The following is a 21,332-nucleotide window of genomic DNA, read 5'->3' as shown; positions in this document are numbered from 1 at the left end:
CAGCCCTAGAAGAATTGTTAAAGGGGACTCTAAGTGGAAAGGAAAGACCATTAGTAGGAGTAAAAAAAAAAAAGTATAAACACAAAAGCAGTAAAATTAAGTTTATCTACAAAAAGCAGTCAAGGGCTTCACAGAATAAAAGGATGTAAAGTATGACACCATATACCTAAAATGTGAGGGGAGGAGAAGAGTAAAAATTTAGTGCTTTTAGAATGGGTTCAAACTTAAGCAACCATAAACTTAAAGTAGACTGCTATATGCATAAGATGTTATATACAAACAACGCAACCACAAATCAAAAACCAGTAACAGATATGCAAAAAAAAGGAGTAACCCAAGCACATCAACTAAAGAAAGCCTGCAAACTGAGAGAGCAAGAGAAGGAACAAAGAACTACAAAAACAACCATAAAACAAGGAAACAAGTAACAAAACTGCAATGAGTACATACCTATCAATAATTACTGTGAATGCATATGGATTAAATGTTCCAATCAAAAGATACAGGGTGACACAGGACAAAAAAGCAGGACCCATGTATATGCTGCCTACAAGAGACTCATTTCAGACCTAAAGACACATGCAGATTGAAAGTGAAGGGATGGAAAAGCATTTATCATGCAAATGAAAGTGAAAAAAAGCCAGGATAGCAATATTTGTATCAGACAAAACAGACTATAAAACAGACTGTAACAAGAAACAAAACAGGACACTATATAATCATAAAGGGAACAATCCAACAAGAATATATAACAATTTTAAATATTTACACACCCAATATGGGAGCACCCAAATACATATAAAGCAGCTAATAACAAACATAAAGGAAGTAATCAATAGTAATATGGTAATGGGGGGGGGACTTTAACAACCCACTTACATCAATGGATAGATCATCCAAAAAGAAATTCAACAAGGAGACAGTGGCTTTGAACGACATGTTGGACCAGTTGTATCTAATGGATATATTCAGAACGTTCCATCCAAAAACAACAGAATACACATTCTTTTCAAGTGCACATGGAACATTCTCCAGAATAGATCACATGTTAGGACACAAAACAAGTCTAACAAATTCCAAATGATTGGAGCCATACCATGCATCTTTTATGACCACAACACTATGAAACTAGAAATCAACCACAAAAATCTGGAAATAACACAAATAAATGGAAGTTAAATAACACACTACTAAACAATGAATGGGTCAACCAAGAAACAGAAGAGGCAATAAAAAAATACATGAAGAGAGATGAAAATGAAAACACAATGGTCCAAAATCTTTGGAATGCAGCAAAAGCTGTTCTAAGAGAGATGATTATAAGCAGTAGAGGCTTACCACAAACGGGAAGAAAAATCTCAAATAAACAACCTAACTCTACACCTAAGGGATCTACAAAAAGAGCAGACAAAACCCAAAACCAATAAAAGGAAATAATAAAGATAAAAGCAGAAATAACTAATATAGAAACTAAAAAACACATCAGTGAAACTGGGAGCTGATTCTTTGAAAAATTTAACAAAACTGATAAACCTTTAGCCAGACTCATAAATAAATTGAGTACTCAAATTAACAAAATCAGAAATGAAAGAGGAGAAATAACAGCTAACATCACAGAAATATAAAAGATTATAAGAGAATATTATGAAAAATTATATGCCAACAACCTGGACAACCTGAAAGAAAGGGATAAATTCCTAGAAACATATAACCCTCCAAACCTGAATCAGGAATAAATACAAAATTTGGACAGACTCATTACCAGCCATGAAATTTTATCAGTAATCAAAACACTCCCAACAAACAAAAGTCCAGGACCAGACCATTTCACAGGTAAATTCTAACAAACATTTAAAGAATCTGTGAGTTAATATCTATTCTTTTCTTTTTTTTTTTTTTTAAAGATTTCTTATTTATTTATTTGAGAGAGAATGAGAGAGAGCACATGAGAGGGGGGAGGGTCAGAGGGAGAAGCAGACTCCCTGCCGAGCAGGGAGCCCGATGCGGGACTCGATCCAGGGACTCCAGGATCATGACCTGAGCCGAAGGCAGTCGCTTAACCAACTGAGCCACCCAGGCGCCCTAATATCTATTCTTTTCAAACTATCCCAAAAAATAGAAGAGGAAGGAAAGTGTCTAAATTCATTCTATGAAGACAGCATTACTCTGATACCAAAACCAGATAAAAGACACTACAAAAAAAACCAAAAAACAAAACTATAGACCATCATCACTGATGAACACAGATGCAAAAATCCTAGACAAAATATTAGCAAACCAAAATCCAACAATAGTACATTTAAAGAATCATTCACCATGATCAAGTGGGATTTATTCCTGGGATGCAAGAATGGCTCAATATTTGCAAATCTATCAATGTGATACATCACATCAACAAGAGAAAGGATAAAAACCATATGATCCTTTCAACAGATGCAGAGAAAGGATCTGACAAAGTACAACATCCATTCATGATTAAAACCCAACCAAGCAGGTTTAGAGGGAACATACCTCAACATAACAAAGACCATATATGAAAAACCCACAGCTAACATCATACTCAGTGGTGAAAAACTGCTTTTCCCCTAAGGTCAAGAACAAGACAAACTCTCACCACTTTTATTCAACATAGTACTGACAGTCCTTGCCACAGCAATCAGACAAGAAAAAGAAATTAAAGGCATCCAAATTGGTAAGGAAGAAGTAAAACTTACACTATTTGCAGATGACATGATACTATACATAGGGAACCCAAAAGACTCCACCAAAAAACTACTACAACTGATAAATGAGTTCAGTAAGGTTGCAGGATACAAAAAATCAATATACAGAATGTTGCATTTCTGTACAGTAATAATGAAATAGAAAGTAAAATTAAAACAATCCCATTTACAATTGTGCCAAAAATAATAAAATATCTAGGAATAAGCTTAACCAAAGAGGGAAAGACCTGTACTCTGAAAACTATAAAACACCGAAAAAAGAAACTGAAGATGACCAAATGGAAAGATATTCCATGCTCATGGATTAGAAGAACAAACATTGTTAAAATGTCCATACTATCCAAAGCAATCTACAGATTTAATGCCATCCCTAACAAAATACCAATAGCATTTTTCATACAACTAGAACAAATAATCCTAAAATATTTATGGAACCATAAAAGACTGAGTAGCCAAAGCAATCTTGAAAAAGAACACAACTGAAGGTACCACAATCCCAGATTTTAAGATATAAAGCTGTAGTCATCAAAACAGTATTGTACTGGCACAAAGATCAATGCAACAGAATAGAACCCAGATATAAACCCATGATTTTATGGCCAATTAATATTCGACAAAGGAAGCAAGAATAACCAATGGCAAAAAGACAGTCTCTTCAAAAATGGAGTTGGAAAAACTGGATAGCTACATACAAAAGAATGAAACTGGACCACGTTCTTTCCCCATATACAAAAATGAACTCAAAATGGAGTAAAGACCTGTGAGACCTGAAACCATAAAAATTCTAGAAGAAAACACAGGCAGTAATTTTGCTGACACTGGCTGTAGCAATATTTTTCTAGATGTCTCCTAAGGCAAGGGAAACAAAAGCAAAAGTAAACTACTGGGACTGCATCAAAATAAAAATTTTCTCCACAGCAAAGGAAACAATCAACAAAATAAAAAAACAACCTACTGAATGGGAGAAGATATTTGCAAATGACATATCCAATAAAGGATTAGTATCCAAAAAATATAAGGAAATTATACAGCTCAACACACCAAAAAACCAAATAATCCAATTAAAATGGGCAGAAAACATGAACAGACATTTCTCCAAAGAGGTACAGATGGTCAACAGATACATGAAAACATGCTCAACATCACAAATCATCAGGGAAATGCAAATCAAAACCACAAATGAGATATCCCCTTACACCTGTCAGAATGGCTACAATCAAAAACACAAGAAACAAGTGCTGACAAGGATGTGAAGGAAAAAGGAACCCTTGCACTGTTGGTAGGAATGCAAACTGGTGCAACCACTGTGGAATACAGTACGGAAGTTTTTCAAAAAATTAAAAATAGTATTATCATATAATCCATATCCAGTAACTCTACTACTGGGTATTTACCCAAAGAATACAAAAACACTTATTGGAAAAGACATATGCACCCCTATGTTTATTGCAGCATCATTTACAATAGCCAAATTATGGAAGCAACCCAAGTGTCCACGGATAGATGAGTAGATAAAGATGTATATCGATACAATGGAATATTACTGAGCCATAAAAAAGAATGAAATCTTGTCATTTGCAACAACAAGGATGGACGTAGAGAGTATAATAAGTGAAATAACTCAAAGACAAATACCATATGATTTCACTCATACGTGGAATTTAAAAAATAAAACAAATGAACAAAAAATGGGACAAACCAGAAAACAGACTCTTAACTACAGAGAACAAATTGATGGTTACCAGAGTGGAGGTGGGTGGGGGATGGGTGAAATAAGTAGAGGGAATTAAGAGTACACTTATCATGATCAGCCCTTAATGTATAGAACTACTGAATCACTATACTGTACACCTGAAACTAATATAACAGTGTATGTTAACTATAATGGGAATTAAAAACAAAGAACAAAAAAACAAGGAGGGTCAGGAACATGTGGAACAGACTCAGCCCACTACCCCTGCAGCCTAAAGCAGAACTGGCCAACTAAGCCTAGCCCAGACCCCATGAGCATAAAAATAAACTTATTATTGTAGGAAAAAAATTGTTTTGGAAGAACAGTTAATGGAATGGAAAAACGTCAATTATATATTAAATGAAAATATCAGGATATAAAATAATATACAAGAGTACCTACAAAAAACCTATAGCTAACACCAAACTTAGTGATGAAAAACTGAATGCTTTCCCCCAAGATTTGGAACAAGGCAAGAATGTCTATTGTCACCATTTCAACTGTGCAGTAATGTCCCAGTCAGAGCAATAGGCCAGAAAAAGAAATAAAAGGCATGCAGACCGGAAAGGAAGAAATAAAATTATTCTTATTCACAGATGACATGATTGTGTAAGTAAAAAAAAATCCCAAGAAATCCAAAGAAAAATTCTTAGAACACATAAATGCAGTTAGCAAAGTTTTAACACACAAAAACCAAATTTCTATATACTAACAATGAATGGAAACCAAAACTTTGAAAACAATACTATTTATAATAGCTCCCGCCAAAATGAAATTCTTAAGTATAAACCTAGCAAAACATGAAAGAAATTAAAGAACTAAAGAATAGGAGAGACATACGTTCATGGACTGGAAGTCTCAAAATAATAAAGATGTCAATCCTCCCCAAAATGATCTACAGATTTAACTTACTGCCAATCACAATGCCAGCAAAATTTTCTGTAGATAGATAAGGAGATTCTGAAGTTTACAAGGAAAATCAATGTAACTAGATAAAATAATTCTGATTAAAAAAATAAAGTGGGAAGAAATACAATCTCCAACTTCAAGACTTTAAAGTTACAATAATCAAAATGATGTGATTATTAGAGAAGGGACAGACACAGAGACCAATAAACAAGTTAGAGTCCAGATACAGAGCCACAGAAACACAGCAAATTGATTTTTGACAAAGATGCAAAGACAATTCAATGAAGAAAGGAAAATCTTTTCTACAAACCATGTTGGAACAATGAGACATTAAAAAAATTAATAAATTAGACTTTTAAAAAAAGATTTTATTTATTTGACACACGGAGACAGAGAGCGAGCGAGCACACAAGCAGGGGGAGTGGCAGGCAGAAGGAGAGGGAGAAGCAGGGAGCCTGATGCAGGGCTCCATCCCAGGACCCTGGGATCATGACCTGAGCCGAAGGCAGACACGTAACTGACTGAGCCATCCAGGCGCCCCTAATAAATTGGATTTAACAAAAAATAAAGCCTTGTTTTGTGAAAGGCACTGTTTAGAAAATGAAAAGGTAGGCTACAGAAGTTACTTGCAAGTCACATATCTGACAATGGACTTCTGTGTGTGTATATATATGCATTTTTAAATAAATGAAATATATATAAATACACACACATACACACACTCTTAAAACTCAACAGTAAAACAACCAAATCAAAAAATGAGCAAAAGACTTAAGACATTTCACCAAAAGGATATAACATGGCAAATAAGTACATGAAAAGATGTTCAATAACAGCAGCCATTAAGAAAATGAAATGAGAACCATAAGGAGATACTACTACACACCTATTAAAATAGTTTAACAATAGTTAAAATATAGACACCAACAAGAGCTAGTGAAAATATGGAGCAACTGGAACTCTCCAACAGTGATGATGAAAATGTGAAATGGTACAGCCACTCTGGAAAACAGTTTGGAAGTTTCTTATAAAGTTAAACATATACTTACCATATGACCCAGCAGCCCCACTCCTGGGTACCTACCCTAGAGAAATGAAAACTTATGTTCAAATAAAAATCTATACATGAATATTTACAGCAGCTCTAGTCATACTAACAAAAGCTGGAAACAACTCAATGGTTGACAGATAAACTGTAGTACATGGATATAATGGACTATTACTGAGCAATAAAAAGGAACAGACTTTTAATACATGAGCAACTTGGATGAATCTCAAAGACATGCTGAATGAAAAAAGCCAAACTCAAAGCTTACATACTATATGATCTGATATATGTGACATTCTCAAAAAGACAAAATTATAGTGATATAGAACAGAGCAGTGATTGTCAGGGATTAGAAATGGGGAGAAGTTTGTGACTACAAGGAAGTAACAAAGAGTTTTTTTGGGATGCTAGAACTATTTGATATCTTAATCATGGTAGAGCTTACATAAATCTTCACATTTGTTAAAATTCTTGTAACTGTACACACACAAAAAAACCTCAGTTTTACTTATATTAATGTAAAATACAAAATTAAAAAGCAAAATAAGATGCTCAGGCCCATGCCCAGACTTAGCAAACAGGATCGCCAGTATTGTGATGCAGCTGATTTCATTTTTAAGACACTTCACAGGTGCTCTTGGTCTATAGCCAAGGATGAGAACAGTTGTAATTCCTTGAATCTGATTTCTCCATTCCTTCTGTCACATCTTTAGGTCAGGCTCTTATCTCTCATCAGGCCTACTGATTCCTCATCTCTCTTCTTGAGCCCTACTACATTAGTGCCAGACTGACCGTTGGCAGGATAAATTTCAAGCTCTTCAGCACAAGACCCTCCAAGATTTGACCCCTTCAACTACTCTCATCTCTCTGCATGCCCTTCCTTGTATTCCACACTCCAGTATTAAAAGAACACTCTAAATCCCCGGAAGTGACCTGCTATTTCACACCTCCAGGCTTTTTGCTCAAACTACATTCTCTGCCTGGAATTCTACCCCCACCATGAATTTGCCTGGCAGGTACCTTTTAAGACTGGTTCAGTTACATGTTTTATGTCACTCCCAACTAAAAATCTTTCAGTAGTTTTCTGTCCACGCTTACCATCACCTATAATACTGCCCACAAGCCTCATTTCCTACCATTCCTGCCTCACACTTAAGACTCTTAACATGCCAAGTTTCTGGGTAACTCTCCCAAACTTCGTGTTTTTTCAGCTACTCATGCCTTAGCTAATGATACTCCTCCTTCCCAAGAATAGTTTTCACTCACCCATTTTTTTCCTAACACATATTCATCCTTCTAGAATAAATAGCTGTCATCTCTAAGAAGTCTCCCCCTGCACTTCCAGGCTAAGAGAATTACACTTATTTCCATAGCCTCTCTGGTTATCGTTATCAACACCTATCTTCTTATATTGAAATTACTTCATGTGTTCATCTCCCTCAATTTGCTCCTTAACAGCAAAAGCCATCCTTTAGATCTTTATATTACTCAGGCTTAGCATAAAATCTGGAACAAACAGGTCCTTAACAAATGTTTCCTGAAGAAATAAATAAATGAGAGCAGTTTACTGGGTAATTTAATATACATCTCCTTTTCCCAAAAGGACCGAAGTGGCTAACTATATGCTGATAATACCTAAACCTCTATCTACAGCTCAGCTCTCTCTCTCCTCAGCTTTTGTCGTTATAAACAACTGTCAACTAAGCATCTTTATTTAGATGTCCCACATGTACCTTGAAATCAATTTAACCAAAACTGAATCCATATTCTTCCTCAACTCCTTCTCTTAAATGTGGTCATTTCCTTGGTAAATGGATCCAATAGCCCAAAATCACATTAGAAACCTCAACCATCCTAAATGCCTTCCTTTCCCTCACTTCTCACACCCAGTTGTGAAGTCCTGCTGATTTACTGAGATCTAAGCTCTCCATATGGGCCCCAAGCTCATGCCCCTGCTTCTTCAAATCTGGACTCTACCAACAGTTATTAATATAATGGTCTTACTAAATGGGCAGAAGACATGAACAGACATTTCTCCAAAGAAGACATACAAATGGCCAAGAGACACAAGAAAAAAGGCTCAACATCACTCAACATTGGGAAAATACAAATCAAAACCACCATGAGGTAACACCTCACACTGGTCAGAATGGCTAAAATTAACAAGTCAGGAAACAACAAATGCTGGAGAGGATATGGAGAAAGGGGAACCTTCTTACGCTCCTGGTGGGAATGCCAACTGGTGCTGCCACTCCAGAAAACAGTATGGAGGTTCCTCAGAAAAGTTAAAATAGAACTGCCGTATGAGCCAGCAACTGCACTACCCAAAGGGACACCTGCACCCCAATGTTTATAGCAGCAATGTCTGCAATAGCCAAACTATGGGAAAAGCCTAGATGTCCCTCAACAGATGAACAGATAAAGAAAATGTGGTATATGTGTACAATGGAATATTACTCAGCCATCAAAAAAATGAAATCCTTACCATTTGCAACTGTGAATGGAACTACAGGGTATTATGCTAAATGAAATAAGTCAATCAGAGAAAGACAAATACCATATGATTTCACTCATATGTGGAATTTAAGAAACAAAACAGAGGATCACAGGAGAAGGGAGGGAAAAATAAGATGAAATCAGAAAGGGAAATAAACCATAAGAGACTATTAATCTCAGGAAACAAACTGAGGGTTGCTGGAGGGGAGGTAGGTGGGGGGATGGGGTAACTGGGTGATGGGCAATAAGGAGGGCACCTGATGTAATGAGCACTGGGTGTTATATGCAACCAATGAACCCTAACTCTAGCTCTGAAACTAACAATGTACTATGTGTTAATTAATTGAATTTATTTTTTTAAAACATTTTATTTATTGAATTTAAATAAAATTAAATATATATGTTTTACACACACACACACACACACACACAATGGTCTTACTGCCTACAGTTCTGAACCCTAGCAATTTATTTTTCATAATGCCAATAGTGATCTTTCTGAACTGCAACACCATCACTTCACTCCTTTGCTTGGCACTCTACAGTCTATTTAAGAAAAACTCTAAACTCCTTAGCATGGTATAAAAGATCTTCTTCTGCCCCCTGCTATCTTCCCCAGACTCCTTTCTCTCCTTATCCACTCTATCAAACTACACCTTACAGTCACACTGAACTTCCTGCATTTCCCAAGGGATAGCCATACTAACTCATACATCTATGCTCAAACAACTCATTCTGTCTATACTGTTCTTCCACAGTACAGTCATCTAGTGATCTTGCAAGCCTGAGGTCTAAAGTAGATTCTACTATAAATCTATACCTGATACATGGTCTCACAAAACCACTACTCTTGGAAAGAACTGATCAATTCTTCCTTTGGGTTTCCATCAATTTTATATATGTCTACATAAGCAGCATTGATGGGTTTCCATCAATTTTATGTGTGTCTACAATAGCACATATGTATCACCTATAACATCTGTTTATTACAATCTATTTCCCCCAAGAACACTAAAAGCTGCTTGAAGGCAAGGGCCATACATGACCTCTAGCATCCACAGTATCTAATAAAATTATAAGACACACTGAAGGTGTTCAATAAACGTTTATTAATGCAGGTTAATAACCCTAGCTTTTAACCATGTGGCAAAATCCACAGTTCACAGTGACAAATCTTAATACACAAAACACTAGGTAGTCCCAAACAGCCACATAGGCAAAATCCACTAATTTACCTTTTTAACAGAAAATAGCTAATAATTAGCATTTTCCCCCAAACACACAAAACAAGCTATCACCAACAAATATTTTAAATAGTATATGTTGATCCTACGTGCAGCAAAGTAAAGCTTGTTTTTAATACTTTCTCACTTCACCATTCTGCACCTTTCTATCTATTCTTTCTTACCCACAACCTCATGCTATGTGTAGGTTATGTAAAGATGCTTGTTTCAGGCCTGTCCCAGTTCTGTAATGTCCCATGTTCCAAAATTAATCCATTCTCTCTCCTTTTTCAGTCAAATCTCTCATTCTCTCAATAGGCAAAACTCAGGTTGATGGTGAAGCCAAGAAAACATTTCCTAGAAATCTAAGGACAGCACCAACAAATGAATAACTAATATGTTTAATATTCCCAAACATTATCTGCAAATAAATGCAATTAAATTATAATTATAAATGCAAATAAATACTGAATTTGAGACCAGTTATTCTCTCTCCATTATGAGAGAAGATTTTTGAGAAGAAATTTACCAATGGGTGAAGAAGAGAAAGAACACAGAAGTTATCAGCTCAAGACTAACCAAGTTGTAACTGCATTACAATAGAATGAACACAAATTTTGGCTCACTGCTTTCAGGCGAGCATTTATCAATATAAGAGAATAACAACATCTACAACTAACAGTGTTATTTTGTGACTCAACTGGAGTAGGAAGAAATAAATGACATATTCTATGTATAGTTGATTCTTGAACAACAGGGGTTTAAAATGCCCAGGCCCACTTAATACTGGTTTTATTTTGTTTTGTTGAGAATTGACAGGAAAAGCCACAGAGCATTTATTTACAATTGCCCACCCCAGTCTCCACAGGACTGAATGGAAGACAACTGGCACACAGGTCATGCCGAGGCCTGCTCAGACAGTGGGCAGCCACCCGCCTCTCCCCCGTGGCCCAGGACCAGGCAGAGCTGTGAGCTGCCCTGAGTGCTGAGCTGGGTCAAGCACCCATGGCTGGCAGGCAAGAGGCCATGCTGAAGCAGAAAAACACACCTAGAGGGCAGGGTGGGCGCTGCTCTGGGAGCCCTTCTCCTCCCAGTGGACTGCAGGCCAGAATAGCTGGAGCCTTTGGGGCCCCTCCCAGGCAGGCCAGCTACCCCATCCCCCAACCTCCCAGTGGGCACACTCATGCATGGCTAGCAGCAACCAATGGCCACAGGCCAGTGATAGACCTCCAGGCAGACGGGCCTGTACTGTGCCTCCAGGCCAGTGTTGCTGCCTGAGGCCAGGCCAGCGTCTGCCCCTGCTGAGCCAAGTCTACCAGCCTCTGGTACATTGCCAACTCTGTGCCAGACCCACCCCTGTGGCCCCTGGACCTCCTATAGGCAGATTTTTTTTTTTCCCAGAAAATGTAAGTACAGTACTTTAACGTATTTTCTCTAAGGCATTTCTCAACATTTTCTTTTTTCTAGCTTACTTTATCATAAGAAAACAGTATGATACATTTAACACACAAAATATGTGTTAGTCAACTGTTTATGCTATCAGTAAGGCTTCCAGCCAACAGTAAGCTATCAGTAAAGTTTCTGGAGAGTTTTGACTGTACAGGGGTGTCAGTGTCCCCAATTCCCACCTGTCCAAAGGTCAGCTGTAATTGAAAAGAACTTGGTATCCAACTCCAGAAAAGATGTAGACCCAAGAATTTGCAAGACTAAGTCTATACCAGTTAACACTAATACCAGTTAACACTAATGGACTTTTTTATAAACATCAAGAAACCTCTATTCTTCAATCAATTTTCATACCTTTACTAAATGGGTTGAGAAGGCTACAATGGCTACATACATGGAGAGGAGATTTTCTAAAGCCTGTAAACTTTTCTTGGCTTAGGGTTTATCTGAGGTGAAAACTAAGGCTTCCTTTGTGTTTTCAAAGAAACAGCAACCAAAGGAGTTTTCTAAGACTTTTTAATTCTCATATGATACTTAGATAACCAGAGACATAAATTATAAGTAGTGCCTAGTCAAAAGTCTGTTTGAGACCAGTTATTCTCTCTCCATTCTGAGTAATCAAAATGAGAAAGAGCATGACGGTATTACCTGAAAAAATTTCTTTCTTATTGTCAGAAGCCTATAAGTGATGAAGCCTAGGGTACAATCCATTTTTAATTGATAACTAGGTATCTCTAAGCAATACCAAAGACACATTTAAACTGTCCCTGTGTTTACTACCAGGCTGACATGGTGGTAAATAAATGTGACTATCATTCATTAGTTAGCTTTGATATCCTCCACCTTCTTTCTTGGTTTTATTTTTTACTTCAATATGAAGGCCACTACTTATCTTTGTGGGTTTTTTTTTTTTCTTTCTCCTCCCTTTCTCTACATTTAAATACCATAGGCTTGGAGAGGAAAACAGTATTTTTGCATTATATAAAAGTTCCTTAGAGGCATATAGACTCTTCAATGACATATACTTCTCTAACAACTTATAGATACATCGTAGTTCTACTGCAAAACAAGACAATGAAACACGTCTCTCAATATATTTGTCAAAATTTCCTTATATTTGCAACACTTTTTCTATGTATACCTATATATACTTGTTCAAAGTAAATACTATTATATAATTATATAACAGATTATATAGCTTTTATATATTTCCACTCATTTATCCTTCTATATCAATGAATATATTTCCAGCATGTCACTATTCAGTGCTTTGTAGTATTCCAAATACTATTATATATTTAACCCATCCCACATTGTTGACAACTTATTTTCAACTTTTAGTAATCATAAAGAGCACAATGATGGATAAATTTGTACAGATATCTTCACAACGTATCTGATTATTTTTTTTTTTTAAAGATTTTATTTATTTGAGAGAGAGAGAGAGAGCACAAGCAGGGGAAGAGGCAGAGGGAGAGGGAGAAGCAGACTCCCCACTGAGCTGGGAGCCTGACATGGGGCTTGATCCCAGTACCTGGTGATCATGACCTGAGCCGAAGGCAGACACTTAACCATCTGAGCCACCCAGGTGCCCCTATTTTCTAACAATTTTCAGATGTTATTTGAAGGGAAGAAAAATATTTGAAGTAAAAGGGATGAGAGAAAGGAGTGGATAGAAGAAGGAGACAGAAAGGAGAGGAAAGAAAGGGAACAAGGAAAAACAAGTCAGAAGCAGGATAAGGCACAGATCTAAAAAAAAAAAAAAAAGATGTGAAACAGTATATTTGACTTTATTAGAGTTGCTGTTTTATCATTTTCAGCAAATTAGTATTACTTAGGTTTACCTAGGGTAAAACTCTTCCTTGCAATCTTACAATTCCTTCTTTGGAAGCTTCCAATTCCTTCTTTGGAAGCTTATTTTCTCTGCCTGTCTAGGGTTATGGGATAAATTTATGGAATTTATTTTTTATCCTTAATTTTAAAGAATATCCATAGATTGAAACTTGTAAGAATCTCTTTAAGTTTTTTTCTTCTTAGAATATGGTAGTTTGCACGCACAGGTGTTTTTTTTGGGCAGCCATTTCAATATGTCTCCGATTATTACTTTGTTCACAATTTCAAATTAATCTTTTTTTCATTTAGGAAAAAAGAATTATCCCTATGTTAGACAGCTTTGTTAGATACCTAGGATATCTCTCATCCTTTTAGCTTCTTCTCATTCCTTCCAGATCTAGACACAGATTGCCATTAATCTGGCTTTTCCACAATGTAGTGAATTTTCTTCCATTTCCACAATTTAGTGGTCATTTGGGAGGTCACATCAAGGGATATTAACCAGGTGCCTGGTTCACTTTCTGATGATTTTTAAATTGCCTCAATTTCTCTAAAAGATGTTTTTATGAATCAAGAATGGATTAATATATCAATGCTCATAAGATTCTGAGGTTTGAAAAGGAAGAGGAAGAGAGACAAGGAAGATCAGGTAGGAAATGAATGTAAAAGGAGTAGTTCCAAAAAAAGGAACTGAAATATTGTGATAATTTTTTAAGTGAAAATCAGGATAAAAGTTTAAAAAATAAACATGGAAAACTGAGGAAAAGCAAACATTCTTGACATTTAATTTCCAAACTTAAAAGATATTTTTATTTTCTTACACATCTCCTGGAAAGCCAAATTATTAACCATGACTATCCTAGACAAAATAATTGGGGACATTAATGAATCAACACAAACTTTACATTAAGAAATTTTAGTCAAGCAAACTAATGACAGATCTTAATTACACAGAATAGCATTAGGCATGCATGAGTGGCAATCAAAGTTTCTTATTTGCTAGCCAAAGATCACATAACTTCAATAAATGTTAAAGATAGAAAGCTTCAATGAGCATTTTCAAAAGCATTTTATCACATCGTTCCATCAGTCATTGTCAATTTAAATTAGCATAGTGCCTAACATGGTATCTGATTGATGAGCCCTCAATGCCACTTATTTGTTTATATTTTTTGTAAGTCATATTCAATGAGACCAAATTGGTAGAAACCATTTAGGAGGGGGTGTTAAAAAAATTCAAGGGATATTCAATTTAAAAATTAAAACTGCTCAGTAAATAATCATAAATATGACTTTAATTTAGTAATAAAACAGAAAAAGACTAACTTTTCCTGAAGACATTTTTCATTCAAACAAAGAAAAACCAACCAACCAAAAATAATTACAATGATGATAATTTTAATGCCTAACTTTCTTATAGGGAAATCAGATTTTGGCATATTAATCGGTTAAGTGTGTTTTTTGAAATGTAAAAGAAAATTATAAACTGAAAAAATATTTGTTCTAACTATTTCAAAAGGAATATAACTCGGGGCGCCTGGGTGGCTCAGTTGGTTAAGCGACTGCCTTCGGCTCAGGTCATGATCCTGGAGTCCCGGGATCGAGTCCCGCATCGGACTCCCTGCTCAGCAGGGAGTCTGCTTCTCCCTCTGATCCTCCCATCTCTCATGCTCTCTCTCTCTGTCTCATTCTCTCTCTCAAATAAATGAATAAAATCTTAAAAAAAAAAAAAAGGAATATAACTCAATGAATATATAATCACATACAGAAGTTTAAGATACCATACTTTGCCATATCCATTGACTTTTTAAGGGAAGTGTGTGCTACGTATTAACCAAAAAAGGTACCTTTCCTCCTAATTTGCCATTCAAGAGTCTTCTCCAATAGCCACAGAAATGGGGGTTGGGGTGAGAACAAAGAGAATAAAGTAACTTTCACTCCGTATATACAAACACAGAGATTCATCATTGCATTTGTAACAATAAATACATTCTGATTAAGTTTAATTTCTGTCCATGTATCTTGTAGCAAAAACAGTTACATTTTTATAGTATTCACTATAAAACATCTGTTCTCTATTCATAATAAAATCCCTATTCTGGACACTGATACATTATTTTAAAGCTTAATTATTAAGTCTCAATTGTTAATTTAATTATTAACTGGTATCAAACATACACTTTTTTTTTTTACACTTTACTTTTATTCACTATTAGAAGATGCATGTGGTTCCATTTTCATTTCTAAATACAGAACAATTACATTAGAAATTAAACATAAGCTTTGGCTTGTCAATGCATTAAACACATTCTCAATTACTATGTAAGAATTAAAATTTAGGGAATAAAGCATGAGAACCCAACAAAATAGGTAAAATAATCAACTTCTTTCCAACTATAACACTTTTTATCTTATATATAAAAATATAAGGTAAGAAAGGCTAAGCATTATATTAATAAGACACTAAAAGTAAGCATTAAAGAACAGAAAATAAAATACTAAAATGTGGGGGGGAAGCAACACTATAAAAAAATAAATAAGAAACGAGGACTAATCAATCTTATCAGATACCATGTTAGGTACAATGCTAATAAAAATTGAGAATGATCAATAATGTAAGAAGTAATAAAACGCTTTTTAACTTAACGGTTTTTAACGCCTGACTATCAATTCAAAGGGAGAAAATGAATCTATTAAATACCTCCTATTATACCCTAATAAATTCAAGAAAATAAGCACCAAAAAAGTCAAAATCTATAGAAAATAAAAGCATACACATTCTGATTATAAAGGGGAGTTTTAGGTCTTTGTTTTTTACTTTTAGAACAGAAAAAAAAAATTGCAAAGGAAAGATGAAAAGGAATGGTTACATAAAAATAGGTCAAAACCAATAAATCTAAAGAGAATGAATACTCTGTCTTCCTCAGCAGATGGCTGTATACTTGCACCTAGCACAGGTAGAGGACATTCATGACAATTCTACCTAAGGAACAAGAGCCATAAATGACCACACTCTAACCCAGTGAACTCACTCTTAGTGTTTACTGTAAATAATTCTGCATACATAACATTCAATGAATTTTGCAGGGATTAATAAAAATATATATATAAGAAAAGTCTGGGGGCGCCTGGGTGGCTCAGTCGTTAAGCGTCTGCCTTCGGCTCGGGTCATGATCCCAGGGTCCTGGGATCGAGCCCCACATCAGGCTCCCTGCTCTGTGGGAAGCCTGCTTCTCCCTCTTCTACTCCCCCTGCTTGTGTTCCCCCTCTCGCTGTGTCTCTCTCTGTCAAATAAATAAATAAAATCTTTAAAAAAAAAAGAAAGAAAAGTCTGTGTAGCAGAATTTAAGTGTAAACGTCCCTAAACTCAAAAAACACTTTACAACAGGACACAGGGGTGCCTGGGTGGCTCAGTGAGTTAAGTGTCTGCCTTCAGCTCAGGTTATGATCTCGGGGTCCTGGGATCGATCCCAGGGTCCGGCTCCCTACTCAGCAGGGAGCCTGCTTCTCCCTCTCCTCCCCAATCGTGCTATCTCTGTCTCTCTCTCAAATAAATAAATAAAATCTTAAAAAAAAAACCACACACACACCACACACACACACACACACACACACACACACACACACACACAAAAACGAGGACACATTATTAAAATGCTTGGTAGGAAGACAAAATACATATATAGAAAATGCCCATGAAATGATGATGAGACAGGCTATACAATTGAAAATGATGACAATTACACAATAATTATATTCATTTATTTAAGTTTTATTTACTTTAGAGAGAGATCAAGTGCACGCCGGGTGGGGGTGGGAGAGAGGGAGAAAGAGAATTTCAAGCAGACTCCTGTTGAGCACAGAGCCCCACACAGGGCTGGATCTCACAACCCTGAGATCATGACCTGAGCTGAAATCAAGAGTTGGACACTTAACCAACTGAGCCACCCAGGCACCCCACAATAATTATATACTTATGAAAGCCACTGAGTTTATGGAGACTCACTTGACTGTTTCAACACATATATGTTGAATGGGAGCACATATATCTATAAATAGAAGCTCAAATCAAACTGGGTCTGAAAAGTTAGGATAAAGAGAACTTTTATTAGTCTTCTAGGGCTGCGTTAACAAATTACCACAAATTTGGTGACTTAAAACAACAGAAATTTGTTCTCAGTTCTGGAGCCCAGATATCTGACCTATACTATCTTTGAAGGCTCCAGGAAGAATCTTTCTTGCTTCTAGCTTCTGGTGACTACAGGCATTCCTTGCCTTATTTATGGCAGCATAACTCCATAAACATAAACAAGCAATTATTTTGAGGTAACAAAGGCTTACTTCCTATAACATTTTAATAAGATTTTGTTTTTATTTCAATTCTTAAAATGATTTGAAAATGCTGTAAAATATTAAGATAAAAAATAAGAATATTTTTAAAAAACGAGGCACTAAGATACCATAATAGATTGCCAGAATCCTTGGAAATGTCACAGGACAGTTTAATTTTCCAAATGGCTTAAATTTTTAAAATTTTGTTTAAAATCTTACATACACAGAAATACACATGAATCTGGCTGACTTAAGCAAAACACAAAATAAAATGGTTTTTTTGTATGACAGACTCAGAGATACCACTATTAACATATAGTAGTACATAAATACCTTTAAATACCTTTGAGAGTCACTGAAACATAGAGAGCAGTATTTTTCTGTACTGCAGTTAGATAGTTGTTTCTTTATGTATTTTGCCCTTTCTCTTTCTTAACAGTAACTCTCTTTCCATGGAGGCCCTTCTTTCCCTTTCTGTAATCTGTTAATTGTAAACAAAGATTTGTGGGTAAGGGTGCAGATCAGGTCTGCCACATTAGGCCAAAAAGACTCACTCATATTCTAATTCTACCAAACACAAGCTCTAAACCTCAGTTTCTTCAATTGCAAACTGCAGATAATAATAGCACCTAAACATATAGGGTGGTCTGGAGGACAAACTGAGATAAAGACAATAAAGTAATTGGCACAGAACTTGGCATACAGTAAACGATAAATGTAAGCTATTTCTTTTTCCTTCTTCCTATTGCCTTAGAAATTAACAAGCTCGATTTCTGAAGACTACATCTGTGTGTGTGGTGTGTTGTCAGAATAAAGTCTGGAAAAAATACCTCAAAAAGTTAATATTGTGTTTCAAAGAAGTAACACTTCATATCAACTTAGATGGCTAAAATAAAAAAAACAGTAATAATCTTTGGCTGGCAAGGACGTATGAGAAACCCTCCTACGTTGCTGATGGGGAAATAAAAGGGTGCAGCCACTCTGGAGAACAACTTAGTTTCTTAAAAAGTTAAACACAGATTTATCATATGACACAACAATTCTACTCCTAGGTACTAACTATACAAAAGAAAAATTTAGGTCCACATAAAGACTTACACACAAATATTCACAGCAGCATTATTCATTCAACCCAAATGTCCACCAACTAGTGAATAAACAAAATGTGGTGCATCCACACTCTGGAATACTATGCATTAATAAAAAGAAATAAAATATTAATATGTGCTACAACATGAATGAACCTCAAACACATTATGCTGAAAGAAGCCAGACACAAAAGACCCTATCTATATGATGATACTTACAAGAAATATACAGAAAAGGCTAATCTAGACACAGAAAGCAGATTAGTGGATACCTAGAGCTGTGGGTGATACCAGGGATTAACTGTAAATAGGCACTAGGGATCTTACTAGGGTAAGGGAAGTGTTCTGAAACTGGATTATGGTTATGGCTGCACAACTCAATGAATTTAGTAAAAATCATTACATTTAAAATGGGCAGAATTTGGGGGCACCTGACTGGCTTAGTCGGAAGAGCATGTAACTCTTGATCTTGGGTTGGGCCCCATGTTCAGTGTAGAGATTAAATAATTTTTTTTTAATGGGCAGATTTTATACTATGTAAATTATACCTCAACAAAGTTGTTTTTTATAAAGTTAGCAATGGCTATCTTCACCTAACAGTATCATGGGTGATTTATTCCCCAGTTTTACTTTCGAAAATGGTTTGAAGAAAAGGTTTATTTAAAACAAACAAAAAGGGGCTCCTGGGTGGTTCCGTTGTTAAGCGTCTGCCTTCAGCTCAGGTCATGATCCCAGGGTCCTGGGATCCAGCCCCACCTCGGGCTCCCTGCTCAGTGGGAAGCCTGCTTCTCCCTCTCCCACTCCCCCTGCTTGTGTTCCTGCTCTCGCTGTCAAATAAATAAATAAAATCTTTAAAAAATAAATAAATAAAACAAACAAAAAGAGTAAACTGCCAAATGTATTGGACTTATGTATAATTAAAAGTAAAGAGAGTAAAAAAAAAAAAAAAAAAGTAAACAGAGTAAAGACATTGGGATTCTCCTCTGAATAAAGTACTTGGCCTTCATGATACCTACTTTCTCTGCTTATATTTTTATTGATTATTTCATTCCTTAGCAAGGTTCTAGATAGAGTTATTAAACAGCTGATTAAGTGATTTAAAGTTGAGAGAAAAATATTAAATGCCCCATGTGAATTTTTCTAAAGATACTGCCAGAGGTAGTAATACTGTGATATGAATTATTTTATAGATTGTTTTTCACAATCTTTCCTGGATGATAAGATAACACAGGCTATACAGACCTATGTAGTTATCAAGTCTACTAAAAGAACACAAACTTTTTAAATACTTGGTCTCAGTACCCTTTTTTAAAGAACTTTTTCAAGCGACTCACACACACTAAAGCCTCAGAATAACTACTTTCTAGATTTATGGAACATAAATCAGCCAAAGACTGCATCTGACTGTTTCAACACATACATGGTATACTCTATAAATGGAAGCTCAAATCAAACTGGGTCTGAAAAGTTAGGATAAAGAGAACTTTTATTACTTTTCTACGGCTGCATTAACAAATTACCACCAGCTTGGTGACTTAAAACAACAGAAATTTGTTCTCACAGTTCTGGAGCCCAGATATCTGACCTATACTATCTCTGAAGGCTCCAGGAAAGAATCCTTCTTGCCTCTTCCTAGCTTCTGGTGACTACAGGTGTTCCTTGGCTTATTTATGGCAGCATAACTCCAATTTCTACCACCATTTTTACATGGCCTTCTCTCTTCATGTGTCTACCTGTCCCTTCCTCCACTTACAAGGACACTAGTCACTGGATTTAGGACCCACCCTAAATCCAAGATGATTTTATCTGGAGATCCTCAACTAATTAAATCTGCAAAGATCCTATCCCAGGAAGGGACTAAGCCAGTTGTTTATTAACTACGTGACAGTTCGTTCTCTTAGGGAAAAAACCTCATCGAAAAAACCTAACAACTCAAATTTAAAACTGTTTTATACATTCTCAGTTGGAAATATCCTATCATTTTAATTGTGTCCTTTCTCAGTAGAAAGTATCCTATTATATAATCGGGAAATTCTATCATTAAAAAATTATAAAATACATATAAAGGGTTCGATGAAAATGTTTTACTGTAACAACTTATTTCCCAAAGGTTATTTCTCTCCTGGTGTTCCTCATCATGGTGAATGCCCTCTCTAACAACCCTATAGCTCTGGCTACTAGACTGTTGTCATATACAAGCAACTCATCAGCAAATCCTATGGACTCCTTTAAAATATATTCCAAATGCAACCAATTCTCACTTCCCCCCCCCCCCACCAGCCTAGTCTAAATCACTACCAGTGAGCCCTTTAACATGTAAATCTGCTATATCACTCTCTTACACAAAACTCTCCAGTGGCTTCCATCACAGATACAATAAAATCCAAAGTTGCTCTCCTCTCCCATTCCTCTCCCTCTTACTCTCCCTCAACCACATAAACCTTTCAACCTGGAAAGCACCAACCATACACCTGTCTTACTGTTACCTCTATTTGTTTCATC

The 21,332-nt window shown here is 35.9% G+C and overlaps 1 protein-coding gene across 2 annotated transcripts in view; it reads right to left on the bottom strand.

Annotated features, from left to right (window-relative positions):
- Positions 1-21,332, bottom strand: part of ARFGEF1 (ARF guanine nucleotide exchange factor 1) — a 144,191-nt gene that overhangs the window by 116,983 nt on the left and 5,876 nt on the right. The window lies entirely within an intron of this gene.

This window comes from Halichoerus grypus, chromosome 5 (assembly GCF_964656455.1).
Source record: "Halichoerus grypus chromosome 5, mHalGry1.hap1.1, whole genome shotgun sequence".
NCBI lineage: Eukaryota > Metazoa > Chordata > Mammalia > Carnivora > Phocidae > Halichoerus > Halichoerus grypus.
This window is presented reverse-complemented; position numbering and strand designations above follow the sequence as displayed.